This window comes from Protopterus annectens, chromosome 2.part2 (assembly GCF_019279795.1).
Source record: "Protopterus annectens isolate FY-2018-M chromosome 2.part2, PAN1.0, whole genome shotgun sequence".
NCBI classification, from domain to species: Eukaryota; Metazoa; Chordata; order Ceratodontiformes; family Protopteridae; genus Protopterus; species Protopterus annectens.
The window spans coordinates 438,428,614-438,443,333 of record NC_056730.1 but is presented as its reverse complement, the minus strand read 5'-3'; the positions used below and the strand labels follow the sequence as shown (position 1 = coordinate 438,443,333).

Here is a 14,720-nt window from a genome sequence, read left to right as displayed (position 1 = left end):
GATTAGGTGGGCTATCTAAAATGTTTTTCTATCCACTTTGGCCACGTGGTTGTCAAATGAGAGATTGCTATCAACTTGGGTCCCCAGGTCCCCAATTACTTCTTCTGTACTTAATGGATTACCACCTATGTGGTAATTTGCGGGCACTTTGTTTTTGCCAAAGGGGATGACTATACACTTTTTGGCATTTAGCTTGAGGCCATGGCTCTGAGACCAGTTGTCTGTTTCTATGAGGCCCTTTTGGAGGATGCTTGTGTCGGCTGGATTGCCTATTTATGGCGCCCAGTTTGCAGTCAAATGCGAACTTGGTCAGCCACAGTCCTTCCGTGTTGGCCTGTACCTCCGAGAAATATATACCGAACAAGAGAGGTCCCAGGACTGAGCCTTGTGGGACGCCACTTGTAACTGGTTTGGAGTCTGACATGGCTCCAGCAATTCTAACCATGTGGGTTCTGTCCTTGAGCCAGTTTGCAACCCATCTAGTGACATAGGGGTTTATATTTAAGCTGTTGAGCTGATCTATAATGCCCGAGTGGGGTATTGTATCGAAGGCTTTTGCGAGGTCCAGGTAGGCTGTGTGGACCACCTTCCCTCACAATGGCCTTGGTGACTGTTTCAAAGAAATCGACCAGATTTAAGAGGCAGGATCTGCCCTTAACAAAGCCCAACTGGGTAGGATCCAGTGTCTGTAGGTCCCCAATATTTTTATTTATGAGGTCCATGATGATCCTTTCTATAGCTTTGCAGACCAAGCTAGTCAGGCTTATAGGGCTATAGTTTCCAGGAAACGTTGAGGCACCGCCTTTGTGGAGAGGGACCACTGTTGCTGTATGCCACTCTTTGGGTACATATCCTGTAGTAAGGCTGAGATTGAACAGTAGTTTTATGTTTGGGTTTAGCTCTTCTTGGAGTTCATGTAGGACGCAGCCCGTGACACCGTCTAGTCCCATTGATGCTGTGTTTTTTGCTTTGGAGAGGGCGGCTCTTACCTGAGTTTCAGGCCAGTTATTTTACGTTAAAAGGGTTCGTGGTCTGCACTCTTGTGGGAGGAGTGGCTGGACTCTGCCCTTTTGAGCTGGGAATTTCTGGTTATAGGCTTATACTGCCTGCATATTTGAACTGCTTCTTACTGAAATTGGTACACCTTCTTTGCTATAGCATAGACTAGATCTAGGCCTGCTGAATATAGCTTTGTTTGTATGCTTGTTGTTTGTTTGCTTATTTCCCTGAAACACGTCTTTTCAGCGCTTCTGTGGATCCCTAGTGATATCTGCATTGCTTACTGTACTCATTTCCTTGTTTCACTTGAAAGAAAGTTACTGTGTCGTTTTTGCATTTGTTACCTGGCACTTGCTCACTAAAGCAATTATTTAAGTCAGCACTAAAAAATTAAAAGCACTACATCCTCACAAACTCCCCTTGAGTACCTTGTTCCCCATTGGCCTTTTTTTTCAATTATAAAGGAATTCCCAATACTATTCTATCATGTCCAAAGGTCAGTTGTCAATCTCCACTTTGAGACCCATCCTGGACCTCTCAAAACTCAAGTTTCTCAACCTTCCAAAATTCAAAATGCTAACCATATAAAGGTTACAGCCCATGAATTCCAAGATGTCTCCACAGTCACCATAAATCTAAAGGATGCTTGCTTCCATATTCCCATAGCAGACTGTCACAGAAAGTACTTGGCAACAAGCTCCCACTTTTAGTTCTATGCTTTACCACCTGTACTTTCTGCTACTCCCAGAGTATTCACAAACTGCCTTTCCCCATAGTAGCACATTGCAGAACCACAGGGGTTCCATTTTACCCATACCTGGACGACTGTTTTGTCAAGAGAAGAACTGCCTCAGAGACCCTTCACACCTTACAGATCACTGTAGACTGCTTCCAGAAGGTAGGTCTCTCCTTAAACCTGCAAAAGTCATAAACTAACCCCATCCAAAAAAGGATTCTATTTCTGGGGACACTCTAACTCCTCTCTTCAAAAAGCCTTTCTTCCCCATGACAAAATTGTTTTTCTGACTGAGTACATGTCAGTCCTGCTCCCAAAACAGCTCATCACTGACAGTTCCTGATGGTGCTGGGTTGCATGGCATCATGCATCCACATGGTACCACTCGGGGAAATTATACTTGCAGAAACTCCAGTGGTTCCTAAAGAATGTGTAGGAGCAGCACTCTTGACCACGTAAAACCCTGCTGACTCTCCTTCCATGCCTGAAAAACTCTTATGGTGAAAAAACATGTAAAAGAACCCTAGAGCAAATTTTACTCGTCTCAGCAGATGCAACCATTATTATGAACATCTCAGACTTAAGTTTTGGGAGCCCACTTAGAACCAGTGAAGGTACAGGACATTTGGTCCCCATGGCAAAATAAGTTACAAGTAAAGTAGAATGAATTACAAGCAGTATACCTGACCATAAAAGCTTTCCAGTACTCTTAAACATCAGGGACACTGCAAATCTGGACAGATGAGCAAGGAGAAACTTGGTCTTAACTGTGCAGCCATACTAAAGTTTGGACACTAGCTCAAAATATAGGATTGACCCTCATAGCCTCCTACTTTCTAAGTCAGAACAATACCCCAGCATATTCAGGCAATGTTGACATTCTAGACCCAAAGGAATGGATGTGAAAAAAAAATCTTCTTGGACCCGACTATTGATTGGGGATCTCTTCTATAGATGCGTTTGCCGCTACCCACGATAGAAGTATTGCTGCAGAACCCAATGGGGAAATTTGGAAAACAGGTGCATTCTCCTTCCCATGGATGAATTGAATCTTGTATGCATTCCCGTCTTTGCCTCTGATACCTAGTGTACTGACAAAAATCAGATTGGACCAACCCAAAATGATCCTAGTGGTCCCTTTCTGGCCTAGATAGCATTTGTCCTCCCTACCCCTGACTCTTAGGGGGGGGGGGTTCTGTGCCCTACCACTCGAGGTAGACCTTCCCAGCCAAGCTGAGAGCTCTTGTTTATCACCCCAACCTAACCTAACTCATGTTGACAGCCTGGAGGACTGAGTTCTAACACCCACAACTTCTTTCTCCCCCAAGGAAGTACTCTTCATTCTAAAATAAGCTAGGAAGTCCAACACCAGAAAATCCTGTTTGGCAAAATGGAAAAGATTCTCTGCCTGGTGTCACAATAATGAAATTGACCCTGCATTAGTGGATACCTACTCAGTCTTGCAGTACTTATCAGAATTATTTGAACTATGCCTCTCCTATTTTAGTATTAAAGTGTATGCATCTGCAGTTTCAGCATGACTGCACAGTACCTCCCCTCTTTTCACACCCCCTCATGAAACTGTTTCTTAAGGGGGTGATTCACATGAGACCTCCCAGAGGGAACTGTACCCCTGCATGGGATCTGAACTGTCTGCTAATGAAGCTAACCTTGTCCCCCTTTGAACCAGCAGCCACTGCTTCTGTCAAGGTGCTCACCAGAAAAAAACGCTTTCTTTGTAGCCATGACATCAGTAAGGAGAGTCTTGAGACCTCTCATGCATAAGGAAAATTTCACAGGGATAGTCTCCCTCAGAATAAACCCATCCTTCATGCCAAAGGTGGTATCAGAGTTCACTTTAAACCAGGCTCGCTACTTACTAATTTTTTTCCCAGACCCACAGAACATGGTAGAGAAAATTGTCCACTCTTGGAACAGGACCCAAAGCCCCAGTAGAGCAGAGCAATTAATGGTGGCCTTTTCAGAGGGTAAACTGGACAAGCCTGTAACAAAACAAACTGTGTCAAAATGGATAGCTAACTGCATTAAGTTCAGTTACCACACCATACAAACATTATTCCTGAACAAATAAAAGCCCACTCCACCAGACATGGGACAACAACCACTGCTTTCCTTAAAGGAGTTCCCATCCAGGCCATCCTAGAAGCAGCCACATGGAACTCAGTCCCCACTTTCACAAAACATTGCAACCTAGTCTATATCCCCAGAGCTAGAGCAGGCTTCACTTCCTCCAGTCTTCCAAATCTTATTTCATAAGTCTGCAGTATAACATCAACTACAAAGAACATAGTACAGTTGTGTTCATCTTATCATAATTGTAGATGTTTGAGTAGATCAGTGTTGTAGTACATACTCCCACCTTCCAGCCCTTCTGTCTATGGCTCACACCCCCTCCCCCGTGCTGTTGGCATGGGGGAGAGGAGTCTACTACAAATAGACTCTTTCTTCTTCACCCTCTCTCTGCAACCTTTTTTTATTTCTTCATCCTTCTCCCGTCTCCAGATAAAGGTCCTGCTGTCCTCAGGCTTCAGACTGCTCATACACAATTTAGATAGACCTGAATATGACACTGAAGGTTGCTCTTCTTGTATGCTGATGTCCAGGCGTTGGTCTTGGATGTCCGTCAGCTAGGAGTGATGTAAAGACTCCAGAAATTAAGCCAGTCCTTGGATTCTGCATGGCAGGAAGACCAAAGAACAAGTACTATGACATTGATCTACTCGAAGGTCTACAGTTATTGTACTTTCTCCCTTCAGTTGGCCAAGGGCAATTGCCACAAGCTTCCTCTGGATAAGTGTCTTGATAGTTCTTGGGCACCGTTTTTTTTCCAGATGATCTACAGCAACTACTACAGGCAAAAAAAAAATTGTATATGTGTAAATGGAAAAGATTTTCTAGATTGGTGCCATTCTAAGAGCCAGGATGCTTTTTAAGGTCTGGTTGCCTCTGGTTCTTGATAATTTGTGTGAGTTGTTGACTTCTGCTGTCTCTTTCATCTTTCTGCCGTATCTGTATACATCTTCCGTTAGATCTCCCATGGGGTTTTACACATCTGAACACTTTGAAACAGATGCCCCCCCCATGTGATGTAAAGTTTGCTTGAAAAATTGCCACTTCCATTTGAACCAGCTCATCAGGCTGATTTGAAGTTCATTACAGAGAAAATTGGGTTATTTGTTACTTTTTTTTTTTTTTCCAGATGTCAGAGTATCAGAGTTAAGCTCTCGCAATGAGTCTGCACCAAACCTCGTTTTCCATATCTTTAGGACTTCTTTGAGAACTAACCCTTTTTATGCCTGAAATGGTTTCAGTACTCTCTTTAAGCTAGACTATTGCTCTCTCGCTTTTTATTTGACTCTGCTGAAACCAGTGGCAGTTTTGGTACTTAGAAGGTACCCTAAAGCTTTGAAAGCAGTGGTCATATCCTAGGTGAGGATGTAACCCATAACAGCTTTGACTACTTCATCTGTTATTTATTAGAACATCTACTGGTAATTACACAACTGTGCTTTCTTTTTTTTCAGAAGTTACAGCCAAGGGCAAGAACCGATGTTTTTATTAGCTGTCAAAAAAAAAATAATAATAATAATAATTGTACATTTTTCAGTTAGGATTCCCAGTAGAGAAATTCCTGTCAAATTAGTGTTTTTTTTTTTTTTCTGTACAAAAAAATGTCTCATCTGTCAGAAAATATAGCTAGGGGCCAGGACAAAATGTCATTAAAAAAACTTTACTTCAGAATTTCAAATTTCCAGTCGTGTTGTATTGCTGACTCTTCAGTTGCTCCACTACTCGCTTGGCAGGTGTTTTGTTTGGTGGTGCATGGACGAAGCTTTGGAGCCCCATTTGAAGAGGACAAAAGTTGTAAGGGAGTCTTCTGTCTTCCTTTTCACCTCAGCCACTGATGAGTGAGGTGCTGTGGTCATTTCAGGTACCTCTGATCACGCCTCAGTTTTTCTCATTCCCCCTGATATTGCTTCTCAAGAAGCCACTTAAGTTCTTCAGACAAGCATGTCCTCTGCAGATATTTGGCTGTCCTCCTTGGGCAAGGGAGAACCACACTTGTAGGTGTTTGAGGAGAGAGTAGATGATGCTGTGCTGCGAAGATGCCCTAAGGAGCTTGATTCCCAGAGAAGGGAGTTCATCCTCTGGTTAATCTTTTTCATGGGAGTGAAGGTCTCCCAGGAAAAAGAAAGTTAGGCATTTCAATTCTCCTGTCTCTCACAGAATTGTTCAGAAAGATTGTCTGGGTTTTGCTAAGGTCTTATTTCAACCCTTTCAATTTTAATTAAAACAAAATGAAAACTCCAGCAAAGCTGAAACTTCCACTGAGTGACCTCCGAAATCTCTTGTTTCAGAGGCAAATGGGATATATGCACGTGATCTTTATGAACATCAGGTGTTTCAGCTAATTGGCAATTCTGAATGCCTATGACTTGTTTTGTTGTTTTAATGGACAATTTTAGGTCAATAAAGCCAAGCCCCACTAGCTGTGGATATGCATATTTCAACCTTGTTATGACCTCATCAGCACAGCACAAGCAGTGTGCTTGACTAAGCATTAGAAATACAGGGCTGTTATACCCAGCTGATGTCCATTATCGTTGGGGTCACTGCAAAAATATCCCAAACAACTCAGACGCTCTGCTTGTGCTGTGCTGATGAGGTCATAAGGCCGAAATATGCATATCCACAGCTAGTGGGGTTTGGCTTTATTGTCCTGAAATTGTCCATTAAAATGACGAAACAAGTCATGGGCATTCAGAATAGCTAATTAGCTGAAACACCTGATGTTCACAAGGCTCATTTGCATATATCCCATGTGCCTCTGATAAGAGGTTTGGGAGGTCACTCAGTGGAAGTTCTAGCTTTGCTGGAGTTTTCATTTTGTTTTTACTGATTGGTTTTTCAGTGACCTTCTCACTTGTTGTTTAACCCTTTCAATATTCAAATTCTGACTATTTTTAGAATTTTAAAAGGATGAGAGTTTCCTCTCTCAGGATCTGATACTTAGTTGGAGGGACAGGAATTGGATATGGATTGTGTTTCTCAAGTCCCTATGTCATAGGATGGGGATTCAGATTCCAAAGAATGATTTACTTCAGATTGCTCTCCTAAAGAGTTTCAGTCTGGCCGTAATATCAGAAAAAAAGAGTTCTTTCAGTAGAAGCAAAAAGAAATTCCAAAATCCAACAAAGTTATGACTGATTACAGGAAGGTTTTCATTAGTATGCAGCTGTCTGTCCTGTCTTGCCAGCATTAGCAGAGGCCTTCTTGGCAGCCAGCCGTTTGCCTCCTTCCCCTAAAGTCTTGTACATTTTTATAATGTTCCTCCATCCCTACTGTGATTTTCCTGGGTAAAACCATATTCTGCCAAACATCATTTGGCAGATAACCATATTCCCTCTGTCAAAGATGGGAAAACATTTAATAGATTTGGGAAGAAACTGTATTAGTCTGCCTTAACCTTCAGGATTGTGAATTGTCAGTCTCCTAGGTCAGTTTCTGCTGGCTTCTCTTGATGATGTGAGAAAGTTAGTTGCTTATCTCCCATTTTCCATGGCCAAGATAGATCTGAATTCTTTGGTTACCTGAGATACAGAACACATTAAACACCCTTATGGATCTGCTGATGTATCTAGAGCAGCTGTTACTGGTCCTGGTGAGAGAGTTTGGCTGTATTCCCAAGAATTTACCAGAGGATGTCAAAGTTGATATTCTGAATGCTTCCCTGGATAAATAGGTATTTTGTCCTGTACACTGCTGAGGTCCTTGATAGATTTGATTAAAGTTAAAAGTTAATTCAGGGGGTTACTCAAATTTTTCAACCCTCAGTGCCAAAATATCATAGGAACTTAACTTCCAGTTCAGGATCCTTTTACAGTAAACAGGATAAAATCTCAGAAAGGCAAGCAAAAAAATTCAGTATCAATTGACAGAGAGGCTCAAAAAACAGAAGGGAGTATCGTCCCTAAACAAAAGATGGTTTAAGAAAACAGATTGACTTTATATGCCCTTTCCTGTTTTTCCCCTTCCCCACCCTGGCATTTCAGTAAAACTGTACCAAATTCTTAGTCTTGGCTTCCATTTGTAGCATTAGATAACCTCAATCACCTGAGTTCTGGGAATCATTCATAATGGCTACAACCAGCAATGGTAGTCCCTGCCCACTTTTCCTCCACATTTATCCTGTCAGACCTCCCTATTTTTTCTTTTAATGGAGAAAATGCTGTTTTAAGGGGTCATAGAACCAGTTTTCCCTGTTTTAATAGGAAAAGGATTTTATTCAATATTTTTACTGGTGCCAAATAAAGAACATGCAGACCTGCTGTGGACCTTTCTTTTCTGAACATTCATGTCAAAGTTCCAAAATTAAAAATGCTGTCTCTGCCTTTCATTCCACCTTTCAGTTTTTTTGTAACTCTGTATATTTAAAAGATGCTTATCTTTGTATTCCAGTTCTTAAAGACTTCTGACCAATTATAAGTCTTATATTTGATTTGTCTACAGCTCCAAGCACGTTTACCAAGTGTCTGGAGCAATAACAACTCATTGCTGATTGCAGAGCATTTATAATTCCTATATTTAGACTATTGCTTTTTTCCAGATTGTTTTACAACTTGTCAAGATTCTCTGGCTTGGGTAAGAAACCTTGTTCTCAGTCTGGGGTTTTATGCAAGCACAGATAATATTCGTTCATTCCATCTCACAGGGTAGATGGCTTTTCTTCATGATTATAAAGTATAATTTTGCAAGGAGCAATTTCTGATTTTTTTCCAACTAGTTTGTGACAGCTGCCAGGGAGTATCTCAAGATTTTGGGCTTGATGGCCTCAACAGTTGTCATGAGGAAAATTATCCTTCCTCAAAAATGTTTGCACCCCCCCCCCCCCCAATCTTTTCAGATTCCAGTACTGGGCTTTGTAAAAATGAATCTACTCTGCTGGTTTAAGAAGTTATCTTGGTCACCATTCCTCACATTAGGGTCTTGGATCCGAGCCGGCATACTTAGACAAACAGCTTAGCTCAAGCTCCTCCCCTCCCATGATGCTTTGCCACCCTCTAACCCCTTAGATCTCGTCTGCTGCTTGATCTGGATAGATGCAGATTGCTCAACTCCTCGTGGGTCGTAAGTAGGTTCTCTGTTTTTTGGGGTTTCCCTCTTATTTAGGTTTCTTTTTGTATTGCAGTGTATTGGTTGTTGTGGTAGTTATTCCCTTCCATCCCCTCCCGTTCGGCATCTAGTCCTTTATTTTTTGGCACCCTTTTTCTTGGGGGTTTAGCCGTTGCTTTAACCTTGGTATAGACAGCTTGTTGTGTTTAGTGAGTTGGTTGGTTAGTGTTCTAGTATCGGACTGATAATTTGGGTTTTGATATCTGCTTGCTTTTTGGGCTTAGGTAACTGGAATTTTCTTTGGCAGTGTTGTTGGAGTTGATACATGGTAGACAAACGGTTAGGTTTTAAAAGATGCTCCTTGTGTGGTTGGAAAATGCCTGTTTCCGTCTCACACGAGGAGGGTCTCTACTGTCTCGGCGGTGACCATCTGGAGGTTGAGTGTGGTATTTGCACTGCATTCAACCCCAGAGCCCTGGTCGACTGCCAAAACAAATTACTGATTAAAGGGTAAGTAAAAGGGGTCCCCTTTGTCACTGCTACCCCGACCAAAGCAGGCCCTTCAGAGAATAAAAAGGTTTCCTCCAGTCAATGAGGTCCCTTCCAAGTGACCTCGGCTGTTGGATCTGACTCCAGTCAGGGCGGTGTCTGATCCGAGAGCTTTGGGTCTCAGAGCCTCTAGGGAGTCCACCCCCAGATCTGACTCCAGGTCCTCGGATCCTACACTATCTGTTCTCACCCGCAGATCCAAGGCTCTGGAGCGGAGACTCACGGATCTGAGGATAGGTGCATTGTCTACGGATCCAACTGTCTATGATCTGAGAGTTGAAGGCAGTGGCCTCGGATCCATCGGTTCTCTCGGTTCCAAGCAGGTCTGACCCAAGGGCCGTGTCTGACCTTATTGTAGTGGAGGAGTTTCCCTCGGATCCACGGAGGGTAGAACAGATGATCTGATGTCAATCTTCTTTCCATTCATCACTGATGGGGTTCGGTTCTGAGCCCTTGGAACCAAGTCAGCCTAATACCAAGTGCGAGCCAGACAAAAAACTCTCAAGGTAAGCTTTTACCCATGATGTCCTTCTCCCTGTTACCTCAGATCTTGTTTGATATGCAACTGTAAAGCCACATCCAAGACCAGCTCTCAGTTAAGTGTAAACTTTTAATATTTTTCCTGGATATTGTGACTACCTTTTATTCCTTGTTGGTATTTTTGATATTTCTTTAACTTTGAAGCTATCTGTAGACCCTTTTACCCTTCTGTTCTACCTTTTTGGTAATTTTCAGTACCATTGTTGGTATGGCCTTTCTCCATACCAGTGTGGTATTTCTTTAAATACCATCATTGGTACTTCTCCTTTTTCACCCTATCTGTGATTATCTATATAGATATAAATATAGAAGAACTGTTTGGTTTAGTTTCCCATCTGATTTGTTGTGTGTATATGTATATTTGCTTATGATGTCTGATAAAAAAAAGGCATGTCAGGGTTTAAGCATTGTGCTTCTTGTAAGGGAAAACTGCCTAACAGTGATTCCCATGATGACTGTATTTATTGCCTGGGGGTGCTTCATCTTTCGGTGCAATCCCCTTGTGTGATTTGCCAAAGTTTTAGTCAGTGCACCTTGAATGAGCTCAAAAGCAAACTGATTCTTAAGGGCCTCCTTAAGTCGCCCTTTTCTGAGGCCCTTTCTGCAAAGGAGGTCTCATCCCCAACTACTAAAGAAAAGAAAAGGTCCCATGCTGTCCCCTCTAGTGTAAAGTACCAAGATTGTCTTCGGAGTATAGTCCACCTCATTGGCATTGACCTCTTCTGCTCCAACTGTGACTGTTCCTTTATTTGTGCCTAATTCGGCTCTGATACTGTCTATGGCACCAACTACTGATTTTCCAAAGGTTACTAAAGCTTCGGCACCAAGTGCTGCTTTGTCACAGTGCGCTCCTTCGATGCCTACCTCTGCGATTCTGTTTACTATTGAACCTTCTGTGTCAGCTCCGAGTGCCCTTCTGGCACTGAGTCCTTTCACAGTTGTGATAATGACAATTTTGACACCACTTATTCCTGTCTCCATACTTGAGACATTGGTGCCGATGGATTCCACACCACGGACCCAATACTCTCCATCAATAGATCCTTTTCTAGGACAAGTATATAGTCCATTCCTAGAACAACCTGACTTCCTGTTGGGAGTATCCACTAGATCCACCAGGAGCCTTTCTGAGTTTGACATGGTGCGTCTTGTGGATCAGCTGTTGACAGCCAGGGAGATACCCACTCCATCTAGGACACATCTGCTTGCAGAACCTGGGTTAGTTTCTCCACTGACCCCATCCTATTGTCCTCCTTTGACCATACTGGTTCCAAAGTCTTCAGCTCCAACATCATTTTTGGACCCCCCCCCCATCTCGCCGCCTGTGGTGGACCTCACTGGGGCTCCGGGACTGTCCCTTTGGCCTTTGGTCCTTTCTGAACTGAGCCTTCCTCAACTCTGTGATTGGGCTGCGAGCTCTTTGGTTCGGGGTATGCTTCAGTGTGTGTCTACGGTTCCGTAGACACACACTGAAGCATATCCCGAGCTCTGTCTGCACTGATCTTGGTTGAGGCTCCACCTTTGGGAGCGGGTTAGGCATAGCGGGGTGTGACCCCGGTTCCGAGGTTGTCCTTCTCTGTTCCGGGCTCCCATCCTTCTTCAGGCAGACCTGCTTTCTGAGCTCCAGCTGACGCAAGCCACCGTCCTCGGACACTGGGCAGGAAAGCCACAAGAGACCATATTACAGGGTGACCCCTAATCCGAGTTCTCTTCAAAGGCTCCCACTGAGGAGCCCCCACGGAAGAGATCGTGCAAGAGGAAGCACGTAGACTCCTGAAGAGTCTCTGACAGAGGATATAGATTTCGATGACTGTGAAGGGTCCCAACTGTCACCCCCTGATGTCTCCTTTGGTGACATCCTTGAAATGTTGAAACAGAGGGGTGATTGGAAACCCACTAACCCTTTTTCCAAGGAGTCTGTTTCTGCAGGCATTCCATGCCCGACCATCTACCTCTTGGGTGACCCCACCTGGGGATGAGCTGGTACAACTCGTGGTGCAGCGCGCCTGGAAGAACCCTGATTCTGTTGAGTCTATCCCTGTGAGACCTGACAAGATACTATCCTCCCAAGGAAAACCCACATTGGTCAGGAGGTTTACCAGTTGATGCTGTGGTGGTAGTGGCGGCCACGAAAAAGGATCTCGCCAAAGAGAGTCCTACTGTTCATCCACCCAACGGAGTGTCCTGGGCTGTGAACAGATTAGGGAAGGGAGCTCTTGCTTCAGCAACTTTTGCCATATGGTCTCTGAATTACTTGGCACACTTTACGAGGCTCTAAAGAGACTTTGTTTCGAACTCTCTGGAATGCTCACAGGACAGTTGTCTGACAGGGTAAGAGACAAAAGTTGCCTCACAGCTCCCAACCCTGGAATCTATCTCCAATTTGTCCATGAGATTGCTCTCACATGCAACCGAAAGGGCTGCTAGAGCTGCAGGTTCAGGCAGAGTTATGAGATGCCATGCCTGGATGTGTCTCTGACTTTGCAGACCCTTTCAAGTCTTCCTTACTGAATGCTCCAATCGAAGCATATTCCCTTTTTGGCCCCAAGGTGAAAGACACCCTGGCCATGTGTGAGAAGGACTGTAAGACCCTGTCTGCCATAGGTCTAGGTTTTTCCAATCCACGGCGTTCGAGCAGAAAAATGTGGCACAAAAAATCTCTGGGTCCTTTCCGTGCCACATGTGGCGATGATACCCCCAGGGGCAGAGGGGGTAACTATTCTGGAAGAAGTCCCTACCAAGGTAAAGGGGGTCTGCTTAATCAGGGACCCCAGGGTTTCTTTCTCTGGGCAGCCTAACCAACGCTCCTGAAGAGTGGCCCAATTGCTTTCCTCGAAGCAGTTGGGGGACATCTCTCTCTTCACCACGCTGCCTGGCATTCAATAACTTCTGAACGTTGGCTGCAGAGGATTATACCCAGAGGTTACACCATTCCCCTCATCTCTTACCCAAAGCTTCCGACAAAACCTCCTGATGTTCCACCCAGTCAAAGGGAAGAAGCAGCTGCAGAAGTAAACGAGCTGTGTCAAAAAAGTCATCAAAATAGTCTCACCAGACCAATGCGGATCCGGATTCTACTTTAGAGTCTTTTGGTGCCAAAAAAGACAGACAGGGGACTGGAGACCAATTCTGGATTTCAGCAATTTGAACAAGTCCATTGCCCAAACGAAATTCTGATGATCACGGTTCAGTCCATTCTCCCTTTTGTAAGGGAAGGCAATTGGATGTGCTTGATAGATCTCTGGGACACGTATTACCACATCAAAATGGACAAACGCTCCAGGAGTATACCCCACTTCTAGCTAGAAGACAATCACTACCAGTTTCATTCTCTGCCATTCGAACTCTCTACAGCCCCCAGAGTGTGCACAAAGCACATGGCAGTGGTCACAGCTCACTTGAGACTGCAAGGATTCTGGGTGTTTCTATATTTGGACGATTGGCTCCTTACCGCCCCCACCAAGCATCTTCTTGTAGCCGCCCTGCAGTACACTCTTTCCCTGGCGAGACTTTTGGGAATTACGATAAGCTGAGAGAAATCCAACCGTGTTCCGATCCATTCCATAAAGTTAATTGGAGCAGTCTTCGACACCCATTCTTGTCTGGTATCTCTCCCAGTTCAAACCTCAGATTCAAGCTCCAGCTCCGGGTGATGCTCTGTCAAAACAAAGTCTCAGCAAGGCAGGATGTTCTTCGTGTTTCACTGTTGCAGTCATTATATTTGGGTTATCTGCTTGCAGGTAGCCCTCAGTTGGCCTGATTAACAAAGTATTGGGTTCTGTGTTGGTTGCTGTCCCTTTATCCATGACGTCAGGTCGTCAGGGGTGTAAAACATGCAGCCGACTCCATTACATCAGTCTTTCTTGCTGTCCAGTGCCCGAAGCAGAAGCAGTTCGCATGTGCCGTTCAGCCGACTCTTGAAAGTTTCATTTTTGAGTTTCAGAACCGAAGTCTTTAACTAAAGCCAAGTACCTCGTTGGGGAAACTTTTTTTTTTCTTGCTCCTTAACGATGTCATTAAAAGTTAATTGCATTACTTGTGGAAAGCAAATACCTCATAAAGATTTTCATTTGTTCTATATTCCTTGCCTAGTCCCTGACCATGATGTACCTTGCTGTCGGTTTTGTGCTTTATTTAATCAGTGCACCATCAGTCGTCGGTATATTTTTGCCTCTAAATATTTCGGTTATCCGTTTAATTATCCAGAAATGTCGTTGGTTAGCCATCCAACTACTGGGATTCCAAAACAAAGCAAAGGTAAAGACAGAGACAGGCCGCTGAGGTCCAAAACTGCCGACGACACTTCTAAGCCAGTCGCCAGTTCACCGGTACTCAGTGAGGCACTTTCGCAGCCCCTGATACCTGCTACTTCTGATTCGCAGGCCTCTACTGAGATCCATTCAGAGTCCGGTATGCTGCAAGATGCTTCAACTATAGAACCCGCTGATGTCTCTACCTTGGATGGGTCCGGAGCCACTGTGCAGACACCGGCTTCTGAGGGTGTATTCAGCCCTATGGACTTGCATATTAAACTGACGCCTCCTTCTTTACTTTGGTCTAAATCTCTATCCATGCCTAAAAAAAGATGCCCAGGCCACATGCTCAGGCTTGTATGCCAAAAAAACAAATGATAAGAATGGCTGAAGATCTAATAACTCTAATCAGTGGTAGCCAACCGCCCCCCCCCTTCTAAGATGCCTAGGACTGAAGTTGATTATGAATCTTCTAATCAGGATTCTGTTTTTTTTCTGATTCTTCCTAT

At 44.0% G+C, this 14,720-nt stretch overlaps 1 protein-coding gene across 1 annotated transcript in view; it reads left to right on the top strand.

Moving 5' to 3' along the window:
* Positions 1 to 14,720, top strand: part of UTP15 (UTP15 small subunit processome component) — a 1,055,146-nt gene that overhangs the window by 466,066 nt on the left and 574,360 nt on the right. The window lies entirely within an intron of this gene.